Here is a 22,239-nt window from a genome sequence, read left to right as displayed (position 1 = left end):
CCTCCCTCCTCCACGAGCGTCGTTGCGCCTCCTCCTCCTCGACGAGCGCCGTCACGACAGGTGGAGCTAGCCAAGTTTCCTTATCCTAGGATAAAAGTAGGATTTGAGAGCTTGCTCGATGGACACCGCTTCGATCTAACCTAGTCCTAGGGGATAGTCACACGGTGGCAGGTAGGGTCGGGCAAGATTAAGCAGATGTGTGGCAGCGATAGGGGTTAGCGGTGACGATAGAGCAGTGAGGAACAACTGGCTAGGTACTGTTAGCAATGTGGGTAATAGTAACTAAAGGTCACACAACGCACTCAGCTTCGACCCAAGGCCTTCGGCCTTATGATGGGTGGAGGCGGTGCAGCATCTTTCCTAATGAGGTTGGGCTCTAAAATCTTAGTAAAAGATGGAAAAGGGGTTTATATGGGGTGAACTATAGAAAAGAAAGGTATGGTAGGCTTTTGGGATTTTATGGGATTTTTGGTGAATTTTTGGGGATTTTTGGAGGTGTCTATGGGCTTGAAGTAGGTTTTGGGGTACAAAAGCAGGGTGGGCAGGCTGACACAGGGGTAGGGTTCCCTTGTACTATGCTGTGGTCCCGTGGACCAGGGCCTGTAGACTGGGAGTGGATTGTGCAAGCGGAGTATGTGCACTAGGCATACGGGGTGGAGGAGTGGGGAGGTGGACAACGGAGGGTAGTGGCGTTAGCTGGCGGGACCATCCGTTAGGATTACATAGAGAGGAGGAGATGGAAGGGGGGCTGACGGAGGCAGACGGCACACCAGAGCTGTGCCAGGGCCGGGCAGTGCTATCGAGGCGCCATAGGCGCCGTCACGCAGGGCGCCGGAGTTGCGCCGGGAAGGCGACTCCGGTCGTCTCCGGCCCCACGGAGGGTACCGGGAGGGAGAGAAAGAGACAGCGAGCACGCTTAGCATGATGGGAAGGTGAGGGAGGGGTTGGGGTGTCGCGGCTACTACGGTGTAGTGGCTCAGCCTGACAGTGAGGTGCGGGGAGCTTGGTGAGGGGAGTGGGGGGTATTTATAGGTCGGAGCGGCTAGAGAGAGGTGGCCACGTCATGCTGGAGCTCCCTTGGCAGCCAAGGAAGGGAGGGAGGGGATGATAAGGTTACGACTAGCAAGGATAGGGTTATGGCAGCCATTAACGGCTGGCGGTGGCAGGGATTAGGCAGCCGGTGAGAGGAAAAGGTGGCCAGGGGGTGTCTTGCTTGGGGGCGAGGCAAGCTTAGGGGTGCGCATGAGTGCAGGGATGTAGAGTCGCAGTAAAGTAGAGCAGCAGCGTAGAACTTCGATGGGCAGCGGCGTCTGGGAGGCAAGTACCGGACGGCGGTGGTGCTGCGATGTGCGGACAAGCTGGGCCAAGCGGGCCATCGCGCGTAGGTGGGCTGCGAAGGAAGAGAGGTAGGATGGGCTAGGGCGACGCGAGTTGGGCTGAAAGGCCGTGGTGTTTAGGGCTATGTTATGTGGGCGGAGTGATGGGCCAGGGTTTGTTGATGTTTAAACCCGACAACCTACCGAGGGTGGTGCCCGAGGTAGTGTTTTAGTTAGTGGGGCTCGTCGTTTTCAGAAACTCGAAGGTAAACGCTAACACACGATTTAGATAGGTTTCAGGTCACTAGATTGCGTAATACCCTATATCCTGTGTGTTGGTTGGATTGAATTGCTTTGTAGGGGGTCCTTGCCTCGCCTTATATTGCCGGGAGCAGGATTACAGGTCGGTTGGTTATAAGAATACTAGTCGGATACCACTAGAGGAGTTCTACTTTTATTACAACGAGTACTTTCCTAATCCTTGACTAATTCCTATCTTTCCATGTAGACTACATCGTCCTACGCTATGGTCTCCATGGCAGATGTGCCTCGGAGTCCAGCCCCGTATCTAGAACTATCCAAACCTTCTGGTGGGTCCATAGATGTATGTACGATAGGGATGGAAACGGGCTGCAGGCCGTATCGGGCGGAGAGAGAGATGGCGGGTAGCATGGAAAAAAAAGAGAGGAGGAGAGGCCAGCTTTGCTGGAGGAAAGGGGGAGGGAGGGGGTTGGTGGCCCAATAGAGGGTGGTGGGCTTATTATTTGTTTGAATGGGGTTTTGGATTTAAATTTGAAATAGATTTCAAATTTGAGGGGGATTTGAAGTGTAGACTAGATTTAGGTATGCAAATGGCACCATCGGGCAGGGTTTGGAAATATTGAATTATTTAGGATTGAGTGGGAGGCCTTGTAGGGGTTTGGGTGTAATTAATATTCAAATGAAATTTGAATATTAATCCTAAGATTTGGAAAAAGAAGTATTTAGAAATTCTATCTTTTAGGATTTAGAAGGGAGGTTCTAAGGGAACCAATCAAGTGCAACACATATGTAGTTTTAAATGCATAGTTTACTTGTAAAAGTAATTTTGAATATTCTAGGAAAGGAGTTTATGTTGTATTTAAAGAAAAATTTTAAAAAGTATGTATTTTGAGTGCTCTAAAAAGTGAGATGTTACAAATATGTTCTTGATGTGGGTGTGTTTGTTCTCCATGTATAATAATTTGTTTGCAACTAGAACCATTTTATTTACTTTTCAAGTCAGTTTGTTCATAATGTAAACACAATTTATTTGCAATGTTTGTTTGTCATGTAGAATAATTTATTCATGATGTTAATTATTTATTCTGTTTGTGGACGAAATTGTTCGCACGGAAGAATAATTTGCTCGTGCTTTTAGATGCATTTGTTCTTCATGCAAAATGATTTTTGTTCTTGTGTTTTTCACTTTGAATACTAGATTGTTCATGGTGTTAAATTATTTGTTCAGCTTGTTTAATCTTTTGCTTGCCAAAATTATTCATTTGTTCATGTTTTTTTCATAATTGTTCTAGCTTCGTAAAAAGATCATCAAAAATATATTCAAGTGTTGTGTTATTTTAGAATCTTGTCGCAAAAAATATAGTGATGCAATCAAAATTTAATTTCAATGTTTAGTTGTCGCAAAAAAATATAGTGATGCAATCAAAAATTAATTTTGATGTTCATTTCAAGAGTTATGACTTTTTTAGTTTTTAGACACTCTTGCATGTAGATGATGTCACCATGAGTTGTAATGAGTCTTTTACCCATTGTTGCACAACCCAACAATCTCTACGGGACCCAACAATGATCGTGGGCTGGCAGGTCAGTGATAGGAGGCGACAACTGCAATTGTGTCGCCTTCTGCAACGTATAGCCACACCTCGAAGTAGACTAACCTAGTAATGGGTCTGCAATCCATTCTAGTTATTTCTTTTCTATATGTAATACATCTTCTCCCATCTGAAGAGCTCCATGGGGTGAATTTGGCCCTAGTGCGAGAGGTAGCTGGTCCAACAATGGGTTTGTGGTCGATGTAGCTGTTTCATTTACTTTCCTTTCTTTTTTCTCTTCTCCTTATGCTATAATTCTCTTTTCTAACCATTACCTTCACCTTATTGTTTTACTTTTTTAGTTTTCTACTTCTAACCTTCCTTTAGATATTCTTTATTTATTTGTAATTAGTTTATTATTTAATTTTATTATTTTTCTACTTATTTTGTTATCTTATTTTTGTTTTATTTTTATTTATTTATTTCTCATATCTTTTGTTCTATTTTTCTTTTTCTATTTCTTCCTTCATTATTTTTATTTTTACCTTACAGTTGTCTTGTATATATTTTTTCCACATGTACTGTCAATATCCTTTACTTTCCGATAATTCTAACCTCTCCATTTTTCCTTTACTTTGTTTTGTTTTATTTTTATTTTCCTTTATATTTATTTCCTTTTCTTCTCCTCATTCTCTTTAACTTTTTAATACCTTTTATTTTCTATTCTTTCTCTTTAATTTCTTCTTCCTTCCCTTTTTCTTTGTAAAATCAACTTGTTTGTCTTGTGTATATGTTTTTTTTTTGTGATGTGAACATGTTTGTCCTTCATGTAGAACTATGTGTTCATGTGTGGAGCCATTTATTCACTTTTGTAGATTAATTTGTTCACGGCGTTAAATCATCTTCTGCTTTGTACACTATATTATTCACCTATAAGAACATTTGTAGTTGTGATCTAACTATATTAGTTTACCATCTAAAACAATTTTGTTGGTGCGTGATGCCATTTTATTCTCTTTGTATACTAATTTATTAGTAATAAAAAATTATTTGTCCACTTTTATTGTCTAATTGGTTGGCTATATGGACTCATTTGTGCATGATGTTTACTTTCTATTGTTTATCTTCTATAATCAAATGTTTGCGATATTCAATCTCTTTTATTCACAATGGACTATTATTTTACGGCATGTTTAAACTTTTATTCGTAGAAAATAATCATTTGTTATGTTGTTCCAGTATTTGTTCGTCATAGTTCTAGCTTGGTAAAAACTTATCATGAAAAAGTATGGTCAAGTATGATCTTATTTTAAAGTTGTTGTCGTAAAATATATAATGGTGCAAGCAACATTTAATTCAATAAACAGTTTGAGATCTGAAGATTTTTTAAACGTGAATTTCTAAATTTTTAAACTATATAATAGTTGTGGATCTTCAGCTCAAGACGTCGGCACTCATCTTTATTTTTTTTCCTCATATCAAAATATCAAATATGGTTTCACGTCCCCCGGTAGGACTTGGTGTGGCCATAAGGCCTGTAAGTCTCAGTATTGAAATCTGAACATCAGAACTTCGGAAACAAAGCTATGATGTCAACTGCACATTCTAACATTTGAAAACAAAGAGGACTAATTGTACCATGTCAACTAGCAGAGAGGCATGAACCAACAAAATCATCATAACCGAAAGAAGAGGACAGCAAGGTCTTAGTCGCAGAAAGCAGCATTGTTTAGGAGCTAAAATCGAAAGGTTTGACTTTACTACATCATTATCCGATTGCACAAATACAAATAGTTTGGAAGCTATTCTTTATGACCCTCACATGTATACAATATAATGAGGCCAACTGGAAGCAGATCGGATCAGGGAAGGTCAGACGATCCACTGCCATTGCCGCAAATAGTGAAGCTAGCAAGGCAAGCATGGAGGCGCCGCTCGTCACCCTCACGGGCACGGGGAAGAAGCACGGAGAAGGCAAGGAGAGCTTGGTGCTCAGCGAGGTCAAGAAGCAGCTGTACCTCGCCGGGCCACTCGTCACCGGGCAGCTCCTGCAGAACATCGTCCAGATGATCTCCATTATGTTCGTCGGACACCTCGGCAAGCTCCCGCTCGCCGGAGCCTCTGTGGCCAGCTCCTTCGCCACCGTCACCGGCTTTAGCTTGCTGGTAAGCATTTCCTAGTACCCAAGGAAGAAGGAACTCCTTCCAAATGTGCTGTGTAATGCTACTGGTCACCGCACGAGCGTTCTCTTGCCAGGGAGGCATGGCGTACAGCCTGGAAACTCTGTGCGGCCAGGCCTTCGGCGCGGCGCGGCACCACTTGCTCGGCGTGTACAAGCAGCGTGCCATGGTGGTGCTCTCTCTGGTGAGCCTTCCCGGCGGCGGCGGTCTGGGCCTACACCGGCGAGATCCTAGCGTGGTGCGGCCTGGACCCGGAGATCGCCGCGGCGGCGGAGAGCTACATCCGGTGGCTGATCCCGGCGCTGTTCGTGTACGGGCCGCTGCAGTGCCACAGCCGGTTCCTGCAGACGCAGAACGTCGTCGTGCCGGTGATGCTGAGCTCCGGCGCCACGGCCGCGATCCACGTGGCCGTCTGCTGGCTGCTGGTGCACAGGCTCAGCATGGTCAGCAATGGCGCGGCGCTGGGCACGGCCGTATCCTACCTCGTCAACCTGTCCATCCTGGCGCTCTACGTCAGGCTCTCCCCGTCCTGCAAGGCCACGTGGCTGGGGTTCTCCCGGGAGGCGTTCCGTGGCATCGGCGACTTCCTGAAGCTCGCCGTGCCGTCGGCTCTCATGATCTGGTGAGGAACGAAGATCCATGTTTCCATGTGGTTTTGTCGTGATTTGGGTCGTTGACCATAATTGTCAAATGCGCCTGCGCTGGCTGCAGCATGGCGTGGTGGTCCTTTGAGCTCGTCGTGCTGCTTTCTGGTCTTCTTCCTAATCCCAAGCTAGAGACAGCAGTGTTTTCCGTCAGGTGAACATTCTCTTTCATACCTCCTCACGGGCTTGGCTGATCAAAATTCCTCGTCTTAGCTCTTTTCATCTCTCATTTCTTCACATCTAATACAATCTTATATGGATACTTTGTAATGGTTACTTGATTGTGATAGACTCTAGTTACATATTACTCTTTAGTCTTTATGTCATTCCGTCATTCCGTCAACATTATTTATAGGTTTTTTAGATGCACATTTAGGTTTACTTTAGATTATTTTTAATTATGTCATATGTAGGTAATTTAGATGCAAATTTAGAGGATTGTTTTAAATTATTTTTCGTAATGAGTAGTTGAGTAATTTAGATATAGATTTAGATGTCACTCAATACTATTTTTATAATGGAAAACGGGTATAACTGTTTAAGAAAATAAATTAGATCTAATAGCTATTATTATTGATGATTATTAGTCTCCCGAATGGATGATCAGTGTTTCTGATTTTCTAAAGAATTTATAAGACTTATTTTTCTATATATCTGGTTATGATTAATGTGGAGGATTAATGAGGCTTCAATAGGAGATTCTGATAATTAATTTTTGACACCGGATTTTAGCCAATAAATCCAGATAATTAGGAGTAAGAAGAGACAATTGGCTACTGGCATGCGTCTACAGGAGTCACATGTTTTTGTGCTGTTTTGATCAGGTTAAATAGCTAGACCGGAGTCCAGTTGGAATATAATATCGGACTACATGCATGAAGAAGGAAGCAAAGAAGATAAAAAGGAATTGTCTGGCCCGGTTAGCTAAATGGGGAGAGGATATCACGAAAGGAATGACGGCGGTGATTATTTCAATGACTTGGCCAATTAATATTTGGTTTGGCCGACAATTACGGTGCATATCCATATGCGTGAGGCATGGTACCCTGTACATGGACCCTCCGCATGATTTATTTGTACGAGCAAAGGTGATTAATCAAGTTGCCGCGTGGAAAGGAGAAGTCCGGATTAATCACGTATGCAAATTGGTCTTTGCACGGACAGGGCCGAGGAAGCTTCGTCAGCAAGGATTCCTATAAGGAAAAATAGAGTTCATGTATTTTAATATTTCTTTTATTTTAGTCAAGTTTGGTTTGGACTCTATTAGTTTCAGACTATAAATATATACTAGTAGGGCTTGTAAGAAGAATATTCATCCATCAATCAATACAACTCGACATCACGCCGTCAAAACCCTAGAAGTAGGAGTAGAGTAGTTTCGACGAGTTCCTTCCTGCGCGCACGGCCGCATCGGCTTCGATCTCAGGCGAGCTTGTAAGTACCATCACCACGTCATTACAGCTTCTATCAGAACTTTCTAAGTTAAGTCTTATATTCTGATATTCAGTTATGTGGCTAGTTATCAAGTTATCTTATATTGCAAGTGGAACTTTCTAGGCTTTGTCCAATATTTTGCTTGTCTTCGACGGTTGCTCACAGTTGTCGAGTTGTTTGGTTTTATTAAATTGCATCGTATCGATCTCTTAGTTTTATCAAGCGCTCATAGTTATTGAACGGCTTAGATCTGGTTAGGTTGTCTTCAGCGGCTCCTTGACCTTGTTTAATTGTTCACCAGTTATCTGATCGTATCAGCTGGTTAGATCTTGCATGCTTTTATTGCTTTACATATGCTAGGTTTGATAGATCTTTACTCCTACCCCTCGTATTGCTAGCCGTCGGATCCTTGGCGTCATAATGCTACGGTTGAGAGCTGATGCATCGGCTGGGTATTATCCACATCTCATGGGAGTGTGATGATATCATCGAGTCGATAGGGGCGCGTATGAGGTCTTGCTGCCGCAAGCTTGTCTGATTAAGTTAGTGAGCCGAAGTTAATGCCCTCTCGTCGTGTTACCTGATCTAAGTTCAATTACACATTCATGGCATTGATTAGGTTCCATTAGCTTAATTAGCTAGTAAGCGGTAGGCAGGAGATCCTTGCTGTCAGCGTTTAAACCCGGCAACCTACCGACGGGGGTGCCCGAGGTAGTGTTTTAGTTAGTAGGGCTCGTCGAGATCAGGAACTTGAAGGTAAACGCTGACACACGATTTAGACAGGTTGGGGCCGCTAGATTGCGTAATACCTTACATCATGTGTGTTGGTTGGATTCAATTGCCTTGGAAGGGGTCCCTGCCTGACCTTATATTGCTAGGGGCAAGGTTACAGGTCGGTTGGTTACAAGAATACTAGTCTGATACGACTAGATGAGTTCTACTTTTATTACAATGAGTACTTTCCTAATTCTTGACTAGTACTGTCTTTCCATGTAAACTACACTGTCCTACGCCATGGTCTCCATGTCAGATGCGTCTCGGTGTCCAACCCTATATCTAGGACTGTCCAAACTTTCTGGTAGGCCCATAGATATATGTACGATAAGTGTCTGAGTACTATGCAGCAGCTCCGAGTACTTTTGGAGACTTTACCGACCAGTTTTTGCCGCTCTTCGAGTACTTCATCTGGTTGAATCTTCAAAGGTACTCAAAAACTGTCATACGACTAGAATGTGCTTAAGCCTCATTTAACTTAGTATTCTATCTTTCAACCATGAATTTTATATGAAAGTGCGACGAAAGTCACACTCCATATGGAGTAGCCCCCGAGACTTAGGTTGAATCGAAGAATCAAGCTGAGTGTCAAACTATAATTTGCATCACTTCCCCTTAAAATCCGAAGAAAATTTTTTTTGTCGATGCACACATGGCACACAACCCCCAAGCCTTAGCCGACTAGTTTGGTGGGTATAAGGGTCAACCTTTGGTTACACATGAAGATCTCTGGAAAGAGATCTTATCTCTTACCGAAAATAAAGGTATGATTCGAAATCCCTTCATTTGTGCAGTTTTTACCGTGCCAATGTTATAAATAACGGAGAAAGTTATCCCTTCTATTTTACCCTTGCCATCTGCCTTTCCAACTCTGGTAATATAGCCCTAGTGCCGCCGCTGCCTAATCTCCAAGCGCTAGCGCCGCCGCCCACCACCACTCAGCCCCCGAGTGTATGCGATAGAAGAAGCTCGTAACATCAAGGATGGGATGGAAGGTTGCTACTGTCAAGCCTGCTGAGGGGGAAACGAAGAAGAAAGGATCTAGCAAGGGAAAAGATCTTCAGTTGTCGGTGCCCAAGTATGGGAAAACCGATCAGATCACGCCGCCAACTCTATGGATGGCAACAGGCACATTGCCCACGGGCAGAGGGTTTACAGACCCGCGCCCGCGAGGCAAACCCTATACCCGTGCCCGCGCCCGCTGCCCATCACGAGCAAGAAGTTGTGCCCGTGCCCATCACCCGCGGGCACAATCTACCCGTGGGCACACCCGTGCCCGCCAAGCAACCAGCACCTCCCGCTCCAGTGGCAGAGCGGCGTCGAGTGGAATCGAGCGGCGGGCGGCGGAGCGGTCTGCGGGGAGCGAGGGTGGGCGGTGGAGAGGTGGTGGCGGGGAGGTGGCGACGGGGAACAAGGGTGGGCGGTGGAGTGGTGGCGGTGGGGAGCGAGGGCGAGCGGCGGTGGCGGTGGCTGCTTGGTGTGCGGGATGCGAGCGTGCGGCTGGGAGCCTGGGAGGATTGGAGGAATGAAGGAGGAATCCTAGAAATCACTTATATAGTTGTACAGGGGTCCACATGTTAGGCACTATGTAGCGGGTTCGTGGGTTTGCGGGCACGGGTAAGACATTTTTATGCTCGCTAATTTTTTGCCCGCGGGCACAAACTCAAACCCACACCCTTGCCCGTGGGCACAAAATAGAACATGTATCCTCGTCCTACAGGATTTTTGCCCGCGGGCACGCGGGTAATTTGTGCCTGTTGCCATCCATAGCCAACTGCCGCTTGCGCTTGGAAGCAGTCATCCTTGAAAGAGGAGGAGATCAAGGCACTTGTGGCTGCCAAGCTGCTCCAAAATCAAGACTTTATCAGTTGGAGATCCGCATACGGCAATTCGTGGCCATTGGAAGAACACCCCAATGAAATGATATTTTTCGCTCACTTCATCGAGCGCGGTCTTGCATTGTCAACATCTGAATTTTTTTGGAATCTTTTGGATTATTATAAGTTGGAGTTGGTTCATCTGAACCCCAATGAAATTCTCCACACTGCCATTTTTGTTCACTTCTACGAAGCTTTTTTGGGAATCAGGCCGCACTTCTAGTTATTCCGAAATTTTTTCTGTGTAAAGCCGCAACCGATGAGGGAACACACTCTAGTAGTCGAAGGCGCCGATATCCAAATGCGGGAGAAACTTAGTAGCTTGTATCTAGATTATAAGTTGATAGACTCCAATGCTGGATGGAACGAAAAGTGGTGCTACATTAGCAATTATGATCCGAAACTACCCAAGCTGACAGGATATCTCCCTTCCTAGAGCAATCGGTGGCTTGATGAGCCAACACATGGGGATTGCCTCCAACTACCCGATCTCATTGATAGAATAGCCAAGCTGAAGTAAGAAGGGCTCACTGGAGTTGGAGTAGCCTTCAGCTTTATGAAGCAACAAATTCAGCCCTTACAACAGTAATGCCACTAGGGCTATGAGTATACTAGTGTCAATGATCCATCCAGACTTTCTCCTTATGAGCTCAGCACAGATGAAATTATGGTAAGGCTAAAGTAGATGTTTAAACATGTGACTGAGATCCCCACAATTGTGCGTGAATTCAGCGCCTTGTGCCCACCAAAGCTCGTAAGTACCCATGGCCGTAGCCCCCGAGTACCTTTTTGAAGTTTTTGCTCTCCGCTAACTTGTCTTTGTCTGCAGGAAGATGTTGGCTTGTACTTCTCTGCTCCTCCTCCTCCCAGATCGGACGTTACTTGCAAAGTTGCTCCTTGCGTGTATACGGGGGAGAGCGCAAGGAGTGTTGACAAGGAAGAGGAAGTACTCAAGGCCTCCAGCAACACTAGTTCCGATGCCGTGGAGGACTTTGAAGTCAAGGCCCGGCCATCTGTTAAGGCTGGATCATCCTCGAGATCAAGGAAGCGCTTAGCTGATGATGAGCTTGAAGCTGCAATTCCTCCACCACCAAAGAAGAAGCAGACTGCAGTTGGGAAGAAGTCCATGAAGAAGTCTGTAACCATAGAAGTTGTGCCTCCCACGGTAATTACTTTTGAAGAAAAATAGGATCCTAAGGATCATGCACTCTCGCAAGGTGTATACAACACCACCATCATATCTACTTGAGATGGCTTTGGTGGGATGCAGGTACACGAAGAGGCGATCGAAGCGGAGAAGGCAGCTGTTGTAACTGCTCAAAACAAATCGTCAATCGAAATTGAGGATGATCCAGAACCTCAAGATGTCACTCAGGGTGATCCTCAGATGATGAACCCCACTGGCGCAGATACAACTCAAGCAGCAGAGGCGGAGCTCAAAGCTAGCCAAGATCCAATTGTGAATGTGCAGGCCACGCCGAATGCACCGTCTCTAGCTGTCAAGCTGCTGTGGTTGTTTGGAGAACCCACGATAAAGCTGAGGCGATCGTTAAAGTAATCTATGTGTTCTTTTTTAGTACTAATTGTAGCTCATAATAGACTTGTTGTGTCTCTAAAGCTTTGTCTTATGCAGGAAATCCTCTGATATGGAACTTGGAGGGCTTGGCTCAAGACCCGTGACTGATGGCGATGGCCCTTAAGTCCAGGATGCTGCTGTCGGTGTTTTAGACCGGCAACCCGCCTAGGGGGTACCCTAGGTGGTCTTTTATGCGGTAAGGGTCGTCGAGAATCAAGGAATCAATGGTGACGCAAGGAACACGATTTAGACAGGTTCGGGCCGCTAGATCGCGTAATACCCTACGTCCTGTGTGTTGGTTTGTATTGATCTTGGGAATCTTGAGGTATGACCTTGAGGTCTGACCTGCCAAGCTAGGTACCCCCGCCCTCCTTTATATAGTCCAGGGGGCAGAGTACTAGTCGGATTACAAGGAGTCCTAGTAGGAGTACTCGGGACTAGTCCTAGTCGGATTACAGGGGAATCCTAATAGGAGTCTGACTTCTTCCTTCCTTGCGGGTACTGGGGATGTATCCCCATCAAGCCCCCGAGCGCTTCATAGTTGAATGCAGCAGTCGTCGAGTAGTCTTGAGATATTCGCCGAGTAGTCTTGGTGCTCTTCGAGTACTTTGTCAGGCTGAATCTTTCAATGCTTCTCAAAGTTGCCATGAGGCTATGGTGTGCTTAAAGTCTTGATCAACATGATATTGTAGTCTTCGTGTATGGAGGGCGGCGAAAGTCGCACTCCATATCGAGTAGCCCCCGAGCCTTAGGTTGAATCGTAGAATCAGGCTGAGGGTCAAAATCTTGAATCTTCCTCTTTCGAGTTGAAAAAATCGATTGTCGAGTGTAACTTATCAGCCCCCGAGCCTTGGATTGGTTGAATAATCAACCCGAGGGTCTTGAATCTTCACTTAGGTCATCATTCGAGTAGTCATGCGGCGTCCATCCCCCATGCTTATGCGCCAGGTAAGTCGTTAGAGCCACGTCGAGTGGTTTTGCGGTGTCCAGCCCCCGAGCCTGGGAGCTAGCTGAGCCACTGGAGATATTAGGAGTACTGATTGGTGCTTAGCCCCCGAGTTCGGGAACTGGCCTGTGCCGTTGGAGGCATGCTTAGTGGGCATCGCGACAAGTGTCGTCACCAAAGCTTGACCTGAAAGAAAAAATGCGTACCTTATGTAGCATATTTGTAGGATTTTGAAACTGCTGAAATTTATCCAGTGATCAGTATGAAAGCTGTGTCATACTCTTATTCCGGTCATACTCTTCCCGAGTAGTTAGCCTGTTACGCTTAGGCTCTCAGTCTCTGGGTAGCCGTTGCCGCTGCGTGTGTGAGATCGGCCTCGTATACGCGTATGGGCTTAGGCGTGACAGATGCGCCTGAGGCTTTCACGAGTTAAGGCGTGTACTACTCGAGAAGAGTAGTGACCTTAAGAGAAGACAAAAGTGAGAGAAGTCGCTGCTGCGATAAGAAAGAGACTGCATGATTGCGAGTCAAACTCTTGTTTCAGTCATACTCTTCCCGAGTAGTTAGCCTGTTACGCTTAGGCTCTCAGTCTCTGGGTAGCCATTGCCGCTGCGTGTGTGAGATCGGCCTCGTATACGTGTATGGGCTTAGGCGTGACAGATGCACCTGAGGCTTTCACGAGTTAATGCGTGTGCTACTCGAGAAGAGTAGTGACCTCAAGAGAAGGAAAATTCGCTGTTGTGATAAAAAGGGAGCGCGGTAGCGCGAAAGAGTTTGCTGCCCTCCGGCGAATAGAGCGCGCGTTGCGCGCAAGAGTTTCCGGTGAGTAGAGCGCGTGTTGCATGCAAACGGAAAATAAGCCGGAAAATAATTTAGAAAAGTGACTTAGCTTGATTCGTGGATGATTGTTGATGAAGCCATGACGGTCGTTGATGAAGCCGTAATGGTTGTTGACGAAGTCGACTAGTCAGAGGCGATTCGGACTAGTTGTCGGTGATGCAAAGTTTGCCCCGACTAATTTTTAGTCGAGACGAGTTGAAGTCGTCGACGAGCTGCCCGTAGTTGACGGAGTGGTCGGCAAGCTGATCGTGGTTGTCTTGACGCGGGCGAGGAGTAGTTCATTCCGTCTCGCCCGACCCTTGGTCCCGGGGTCGGATGCGCCCGACCCTTCGGAAGGGTAGCTCCGCCTCGCCCGACCCCGAGGCCTGGGGTCGGCGGAGCCCGACCCTTTGGAAGGGTAGCTCCGCCTCGCCCGACCCTGAGTCCTGGGGTCGGCGGGGCCCGACCCTTGGGAAGGGTAGCTCCGCCTCGCCCGACCCCGAGTCCTGGGATCGGGAGAGCCTGACCCCTGAGCGAGACGTTGGAGTAGTCCGAGGCGAAGTTGAATCCAACGCGTAGTCGAACTCGAACTCGGTGACTTTGAAATCTTGACTTTTCTGGTCAAATCTTCTGGTTTGTTCTCGTGAATGTCGACGATCTGGTGCCGGAACGACCCCGAGCCTTCGGCGATGCAAAGCCAGGATCCAAAAATGAAGGTGGCGCCGGCTTCGATGAGGAAGACGGGCCTGATGATGACTTTCGCCATTGAATTCGCACTGAGAAACTCGACGAGACCGCCTACCTGGCGTGCCAGCTGTCGGTGTTTTAGACCGGCAACCCGCCTAGGGGTACCCTAGGTGGTCTTTTATGCGGTAAGGGTCGTCGAGAATCAAGGAATCAATGGTGACGCAAGGAACACGATTTAGACAGGTTCGGGCCGCTAGATCGCGTAATACCCTACGTCCTGTGTGTTGGTTTGTATTGATCTTGGGGATCTTGAGGTATGACCTTGAGGTCTGACCTGCCGAGCTAGGTACCCCCGCCCTCCTTTATTTAGTCCAGAGGGCAGAGTACTAGTCAGATTACAAGGAGGAGTCCTAGTAGGAGTACTCGGGACTAGTCCTAGTCGGATTACAGGGGAATCCTAATAGGAGTCTGACTTCTTTCTTCCTTGCGGGTACTGGGGATGTATCCTCGTCAGCTGCCGCGGCCCAAGCAAATCTGCAGCCAAAGGAACACCCCGCGATAACAAGTAGTCCAGGTGTTGTATCATTTGCTGTAGTGTTGATACGAGATGTCATATCATCTAGTGCGGCGACCAATGTTGATATCTCGACATCCGAGCATCAAGTACCTAAAGAGGTGCAAGCTGTTGAGCAACCGATTACTGGTGATGCGATGACTACCTCTGGCTCTATTTGGCATTGGTGGTTGATTTTCCCATCACACTACCATGAAATCGACTAGTGCCTAGGATTTGATTGTAGTCCTTGACTTGAATTCCAGGGACAATGCTCTGAGTTCTACCACCTATTTAGATATTTACATCCCTATTGTGGAGAATTTCTCCTAGGGCGAAGTTGGTGACGACAGAGATCTTGAGCTCCTAGAAGTAATGTCGTAACTTTCGCGAGGTTAGCAGTATTGCGTTAGCAATTTTTGGACCGGTGGGTAACTGGCCTTTGAGTCTTACAATACCTCACTGACGAAGTAAATGGGCCTCTATACTTTGTATACATAGCCTGGTTCTGTTCTTTCAACCACGATCACCGTGCTGACGATGTTAGTACTCACGGTGATGTAGAGTAGCAAGTCTTCGTTGGGGTTTGGTGCCGTGAGAACCGGTGGCTTTGATAGGAAGTCCTTCATCTGTTGTAGGCCTTGATCTGCCTCCTCGGTGCACTAGAACTTTTCTTGCCGCTTGAGTAGTTTGAAGAAGGATAGGCCCTATTCTCCAAGCCTTGAGATAAATTTGTTGAGGGCAGCCATGCATCCCATCAGCTTTTGGACATCCTTGATGCCTAATGGGGCATGCATATCAGTGATGGCAGAGATCTTCTCGGGGTTAGCTTCAATGCCTTGGTGACTAATGATGAACTCGAGTATTTTTCAGGTTAAGTTTCCACTAGAATTCTCGCAGGCTGGCGAAGGTTTCTTCCAGGTCAGTGATCAGATCGTCGAGATTTCTGATCTTTACGACCACGTCATCCATGTATGCTTCAATATTGCAGTGTAGCTATTTCTTGAAGTACTCCTGGATTGCCCATTGATGAGTGGCGCTTGCGTTCTTCAACCTAAACGATATTGTTGTGTAGCAGAAAGCTCCGTATGGAGTGATGAACACGGTTTTAATTTGATCCTCATTCTTGAGAGCTATCTGGTGATATCCCTTGTAACAATCGAGGAAACATAGTAGGGTGCATCTAGCTATGGAGTGTCGATGATTTGATCAATCCTAGGGAGCCTGAAGGGATCCTTTGGACAGTGCTTGTTAAGGTCTATGTAGTCGACACACATCCTCCATTCATTGTTGTTTTTCTTTCACACCAAGATGGGATTGGCGAGGCACTCTGGATGATAGACTTCTTTTATGAAGCCTGCTGCGAGTAGTTTGGCTAGCTCTTTCTTGATGGCTTCCCTTCTGTCTTGGGCAAATCGTCGTAGGCATTGCATTTTTGGTGTAGCTTTTGGATTCACGTTGAATGAGTGCTCCGTCAACTCCCTAGGCACCCCCGGCATGTCTGTTGGTTTCCACACGAAGATGTCTCGGTTGGCCCGAAGGAAGCTGACGAGCATGCTTTTCTATTTAGGATCTAACCCTGTACCTATCAAGGCTATCTTGGAGCTATCACCAGTCTCAAGGTCAATGGCTTTGATGTCAACTTCACTTGCCGGCTTGACCTTGGATGCGGCGAAGACTTGCATCATCGAATTTGGTACTTGAGTAGTTGCTACTAGCTCCACAGCTTCTGTGTCGCAGTCATTTGATATCGTCGAGTCTCCGCAAGGAGAGTACTTCCTTGGGTTCCGACATCTTGAGTACTTCGTACACGTAGTGTGGGAAGGCCATAAATTTGGCCAACGCTGGTCTTCCAAAGATGGTGTGGTATGATGTTTCGAAGTCCGGCACCTCGAATTGGATGTATTCTGTCGGTAATGTTCTTTGGTCCCAAAGGTAAATAGCAAAACCACCTGTCCGACGGGTATAGCCGCGTTGCCCAGGATGATTGCATAGAATGGAGAGTTCGTTGGGGTGAGCATATTAGTGACATCGAGGCCCATTTTCTTCAGCATCTTGGCAAACAGCACATTGAGGCTGCTACCGCCGTCGATGAGTACTTTTGTAAGTCTGGAGCCAGTGAGAACCGGGTCTAGTACGAGGAGATATCGTCCTGGGTCTGAGAAACTAGTCCATTGGTTCTTCCTAGAGAAGGTAATTGGCACCTCGGACCATTTGAGGAACGTTGGCGTCGTAGGTTCAATGGACATTATCTTTCGAAGAGTGAGCTTTTGGGACCGCTTAGTAGCAGTACCCGGGGTTCCGCTAAAGATGATGTTGATGGTGTTGGATGGGTTTTGGAACTTGCCATTGTCACCATCGTCTTCATCTTCTTTGGCCTTGCCCTTGTTGTTTGGTGCCGAATGGCTCTAGCAGGTCCTTCATGACTCTGCGTAGACTGAAACAATCTATTGCAGAGTGTTTGTGTTATGGGTGCCATGGGCACTATTTCTTCAAGAGCTCATTGAACGAGGGCCTATCTTGATTCTTGCCGCCACTTTTCTTGGACGACTACAAAATTGCCACAACAATATTGTCTAGCTTGCGCTTACGGTTGTGACCTCCCGAATAGTTATTTCAGTTGTCATCATTGCGATTCTTATCGTTGTGTTGGCCATTATTCTGATCTTTGTTGTTCTGACCCTTTTTGCGATTGGACTCAAACCTTTCGATCTCCCTATATTCTTCATCTGCCGACATCTGTACCATGATCTTGAGAAATTTGACATCAGCGGGGCGTCTTCTACCGAAGTCCTGGAACATCCGGCGGTCGTGGAGGCCATTTTCGAAGTAGTCAATGACATCGCACTCCGTGACATCTATGATTGTGGCCTTCTTGAAGCAACGTAAGTAGCTCCGCAGGGTCTCGCCTTCTTGTTGTTTAACTTGAGACAAGTTGATCCTGTTGCTAGGATGCTGCATTGCCCCCACGTAGTTGTCGGTGGAAAACGCCACCTTGAGGTCCTTCCGTGAGTCGATAGAGTTTTTGTCCAACGATTCGAGCCATGTGAGTGGCACCACCTCCATGCAGATGGGGAAGTGGATGACTTTGGTGTCATCGTTTCCCCCAACTACTTGTACTAACAATGAGTAGCACCAGAGCCATTGGACTGGATCTTGCTTGCCATCATACTTGGTGATGCTCGAAGGTTTGAATTTTTCAGGTGGAGTTGTCCTCCTCACACATCTAGAGAAGGCAGGGAACCTGTCGGTATCATCTCCTGGGTGTTCGAATTCTTGCTCGTGCTCGCGGTGTCGTCTATCGATGATGTTACGGGCATCGCAGCTGGCGTTGATCTTATTGCAGAGGTCTTCTACTAGGCGTTCAGGCTCTTGGTTAGCCGGGCGTTCAGGCTCTAGGTTAGCCCCACGGTGGTCACGGCCTCCCGAGAGTCCTGCCCGACTAGCTTCAGCTTCAACTTGGCTTGGTCTAGTGCCTTTGAGTTGACTTGATCTGGACAAAGGACCTCTATGGTTACTGCCATGTTGACTTCGTTGGGATGTAGTGCATTGGACTAACTGTATCGGATTCTGCTGATCAATTTGTTCGTACGCGAGTTCTGCCAGTTCAGCCATTTGTCTAGGGTACTTGTTCTGGGGCATCACGCGGGTGATGAGATCAATAGACGCGACGTTAGCCAGGGGAGTATAATGGTGACACGTTTGAACTGTTTCAAAGGTGTTATCCAAGTTCTGGATTGGTAGGTCCACTGCAAGGCGGCGGCGACGCTCTGCTCTTGCGGCGTTCCTTGCTCGTCGTCGAGTTCTTTGAGCTTCAGTCTCTTCTCCAACAACGTTGGTGGTAAGCTCGTCCTACGAGACGTCATCTGGGTGACACTCATGTCGCAGGTTTCTATCCTGTTGCTCTTCTTCTTCGTCCTCTTGTCTAGTAATGAGGGCGAAGAGTTCTCTCTCTGGAGAGTGGCTTCCCGAGCTTGAAGTGATGACCTCCATGGTGCCACCTTCCTCATAAATGGGCGACAGCGGAGCTCCCTCCTGGTACGAGAGAGTGTCAAGGTAGGCAATGAGGCGCGAATCGTCGTCCTTGACAAGAGTGGGTAGCTTCATGTTGGACCAGTAGACAAATCTGCCTTGAGGGGTTGATGTGATTATCGGGCCCTGCTGTGGACCTGATAAAAGAGTCTCCTAGTCCGGATCTGAGTAGTAGTCGAGGTCCTTGATCGCATCTGTATCAGATTGTGATCTGGACAGGGCCGCCTGATAAACAATGGTCGCTTTGTGGAGTCCGAACAGGAATCGACTCTAGTGGTAATCCGACTCGCATGATGGCTTATGCGCCAGCTGACCAGCGGAAGAAGTCGAGTTGTAGTCATACTCGTCCCTCCAGCCTCTAACTAGGTCAGAAATTGAAAATTCACCGAAATTCTCAACGAGATCCTCTAGAGCTTGGCGCTGGAGCTTCATGGCTTGTTGCTTATTCTCCGGGGTTGGCGCAATGTGGCGGTGGAAATTTCCAGTGCCGTCTGCGATGCAAACCTAGGAGCCGAAGACAGACGTCGCACCTGCTTCAAACGCAACAATTGGCTTGATGATGACTTGTGCCATTGAGTTTGCCAGTGGATTCTCGACGAGAGTTCCTACCTAGCGCGCCAGCTGTCAGTGTTTAAACCTGGCAACCTACCAAGGGGAGTGCCCGAGGTAGTGTTTTAGTTAGTGGGCCTCGTCAAGATCAGTAACTCAAAGGTAAACGCTGACACACGATTTAGACAGGTTCGGGCTACTAGATTACGTAATACCCTACGTCCTTTGTATTGGTTGGATTGAATTGCCTTGGAGGGATCCCTGCCTTACCTTATATTGCTGGGGGCAGGATTACAAGTCGGTTGGTTACAAGAATACTAGTTGGATACGACTAGATGAGTTCTACTCTTATTACAACGAGTAATTTCCTAATGCTCAACTAGTACCTACCTTTCCATGTAGACTACGCAATCCTATGCCATGGTCTCCATGTCAGATGCGTCTCGGTATTCAGTCCTATATATAGGACTGTCCAAATCTTCTGGTGGGCCCATAGATGTATGTACGACACTTGCTGCTGTGTTCTAACATTTTAGGTTAATAGATTGATGTCAATGCCCTCTCATTCATGTTACCTGTTCTAAGTTCAATTACACTTATCAAAACATTGACTAGATCTGTTAGTCTATCCGGTGTGCGCATTGTTAGCAAGGTCTCCTTTTATGGATGTTGTTTTACAATGCTTTATCTTAGCCCATCGGTTCATATAGCCGATAGCACATGCTATTAATGCTTTATTTATTTACACCGCATGATTACATTGAATAATCTATCTGTTGTGGTTTTTATTCCAAGAACGCCTACCCATGAGTTCGAAAGGCTTCACCGCCGATCGGCTCAGGAATTTAATGTTTACCTTGTCAGTTTTCAGATCAAATTGACTGGCACGCCTTGCACCACTTGCAAGTCGATTTGGAGCCTGTACTGGAGTTAAGCAGATCTCCTAGGTCCTCCGTGTTATTCAATGTAGAAGCCTAAAGTCTAGATTTTGCGTCAACATTAATAGTAGTATGACTTGCCATGTTGCTGCTCTTTAATCTTATGCTGATTGTTATCATTCTTGCAGCATGAACATTGCCTTCGTCGCCTTCATGGTACCACTTGGACTTAGTGCAGCCATAAGGTCGGTGCCTGCTCTCTTACTCCGATGTTGCAATTACTAGTGACCGTTGTTAGTACTCTCTCTACTAATTATTCTTGTTTGTGTTTTTTACAGCACATGGGTATCAAATGAGCTTGGCGCTGGTCAGCCTGAAGCTGCCCGTCTGGCAACCCGGGCGATGATGATCGTTGCATTCTCGGTATAGCGCAGCAGAAGAGCTTGTAGTGCTACTAGTGCAGAATATATGGGGGCTTGCATACAGCAACAACGAGGAAGTTACCAAGTAAACAGCTAGAATTACGCCGACTCTTGCAATGGCCATCTTCCTCGACGGCTTGCAGGGTGTACTTTCTGGTAAACAAGCGACCAAATATGTATACATATTTTAATGAGCTCTTTTATATATCTCGGAAAGATACCAACAAGAGATACCAAACTTATAACTTGATATTGGTAACTCAAGTACTGAAATTTGATACTTAATAAGATACCAAGTTATCTCCTATGTTATAATTAGTGGTACCTTACCATTTCATACCTGCTGTCAAGGATGGTTAAAGAATGCAATAGAACAAGCCACATGAATTTTAGACTGAAAGAAAATAAAGGAACCAAGAAACAGGATACTTACCTGGACCCTTTACAGTATGCTCTTGGACATTTTGCTGGAAGAAAAAGAAGACCCCTATTCTCCCACTTGATTTTGTTTTTACTTGTAGGTGTCATAAGGGTTGTGGCCAACAAAAGATCGGTGCCTTTATCAGCATTGCTTCCTACTACATTGTTGGCATTCCTTCAGCATTCTTCTTCGCCTTTCTTTGTTGGTGGAAAGGTTTGTGGTTTTCTATGATTTGCTTGAGAATGCGGTAATTTTCAGTCGTTTTTCGCTTACCAACTGGAGTTCTATATAGAAATAAATAGATCCGGTTTTGAACTCTATGCAGGGGCTTTGGTTTGGACAGATGTGTGGAATGGTGGTGCAGATGCTCTTACTTCTCTCGATTACTCTTTGCACCAACTGGGATAAAGAGGTGAGGTTATATCTAAGAATCAGTATAACACATTTATTATACTGGCTTATTTTCATCTTCTTCTTACAGCTCTTACTTTGGTTTCCAGGCATTGAAGGCAAATGGAAGAGTTTTCAGCTCAACTCTTCCCGTGGATATGTTAACATGACAAGATATGCAGCAAACAAATACATGTGGAATTGTGTTTAGGAAATCACTGAGTCAAGGGGTTCTGTTAATCCTAGTGTGCCTATTAATAGCAACCATGGCAATTCACCGGTTAAAAGTTGATGAATGGATCACTTTACATTGTTTCTTTTCCATTTCACGGCCGGTTAAAAGTTTACTACTTTGGTGAAATGTTGGTGTAACACATCTCGTCAACGGCAAACACTAAAAGAAACCTGTTAATCTATGATGGTTTTTCATGTCGAATTTAGAGAACGTCATTAATGATGCACCATCTGTGATGATTTGTGATTTTTTGTCACAAATCTGCAAAGAGCCCATCCAGGCTCAAATTCGGGGCCGATTTCTGTGACAAACCTCGGTAACCGTCATAGATTGAAAATGAAAATTGGCACGAATTTGATATTGTACTCAACCACAATTTTAACAAAATAAATATGTCGCTTAATTTAAAGAAAATAAGATGCGTTACTTGCAAACAGACCATATGTTTGTTGAGTGAGGATGCAGGTATAACTTCCTTGTCAAAGTATACCTTTGATTTCTAGTTTACTTGCAAATAGCCACTATAACATAACTGAGAATAGTTCACATGAAGGGATACTACATGGGCTTTTAATATGCTTCTTTTTTCCTTCAAATTAGTATGCCTCCAATTTTCCAATAATGATGCAATACTACTGCTGTTTGCCCATTTGATTTCTGAAACAATTTGTGTAATAAGTGTAGATGCCTAATAGTAACAGTTAAGCTGATTA

At 46.0% G+C, this 22,239-nt stretch overlaps 1 pseudogene; it reads left to right on the top strand.

Moving 5' to 3' along the window:
* Positions 1-4,998: 4,998 nt before the first annotated feature.
* Positions 4,999-21,461, top strand: LOC101785958 (annotated as a pseudogene).
* Positions 21,462-22,239: the final 778 nt, after the last annotated feature.

Source organism: Setaria italica, chromosome I (assembly GCF_000263155.2).
Source record: "Setaria italica strain Yugu1 chromosome I, Setaria_italica_v2.0, whole genome shotgun sequence".
In the NCBI taxonomy this organism is placed as follows: Eukaryota; Viridiplantae; Streptophyta; class Magnoliopsida; order Poales; family Poaceae; genus Setaria; species Setaria italica.
The sequence above is the reverse complement of the archived record's forward strand: the minus strand, read 5'-3'. Positions and strand labels throughout refer to the sequence as shown.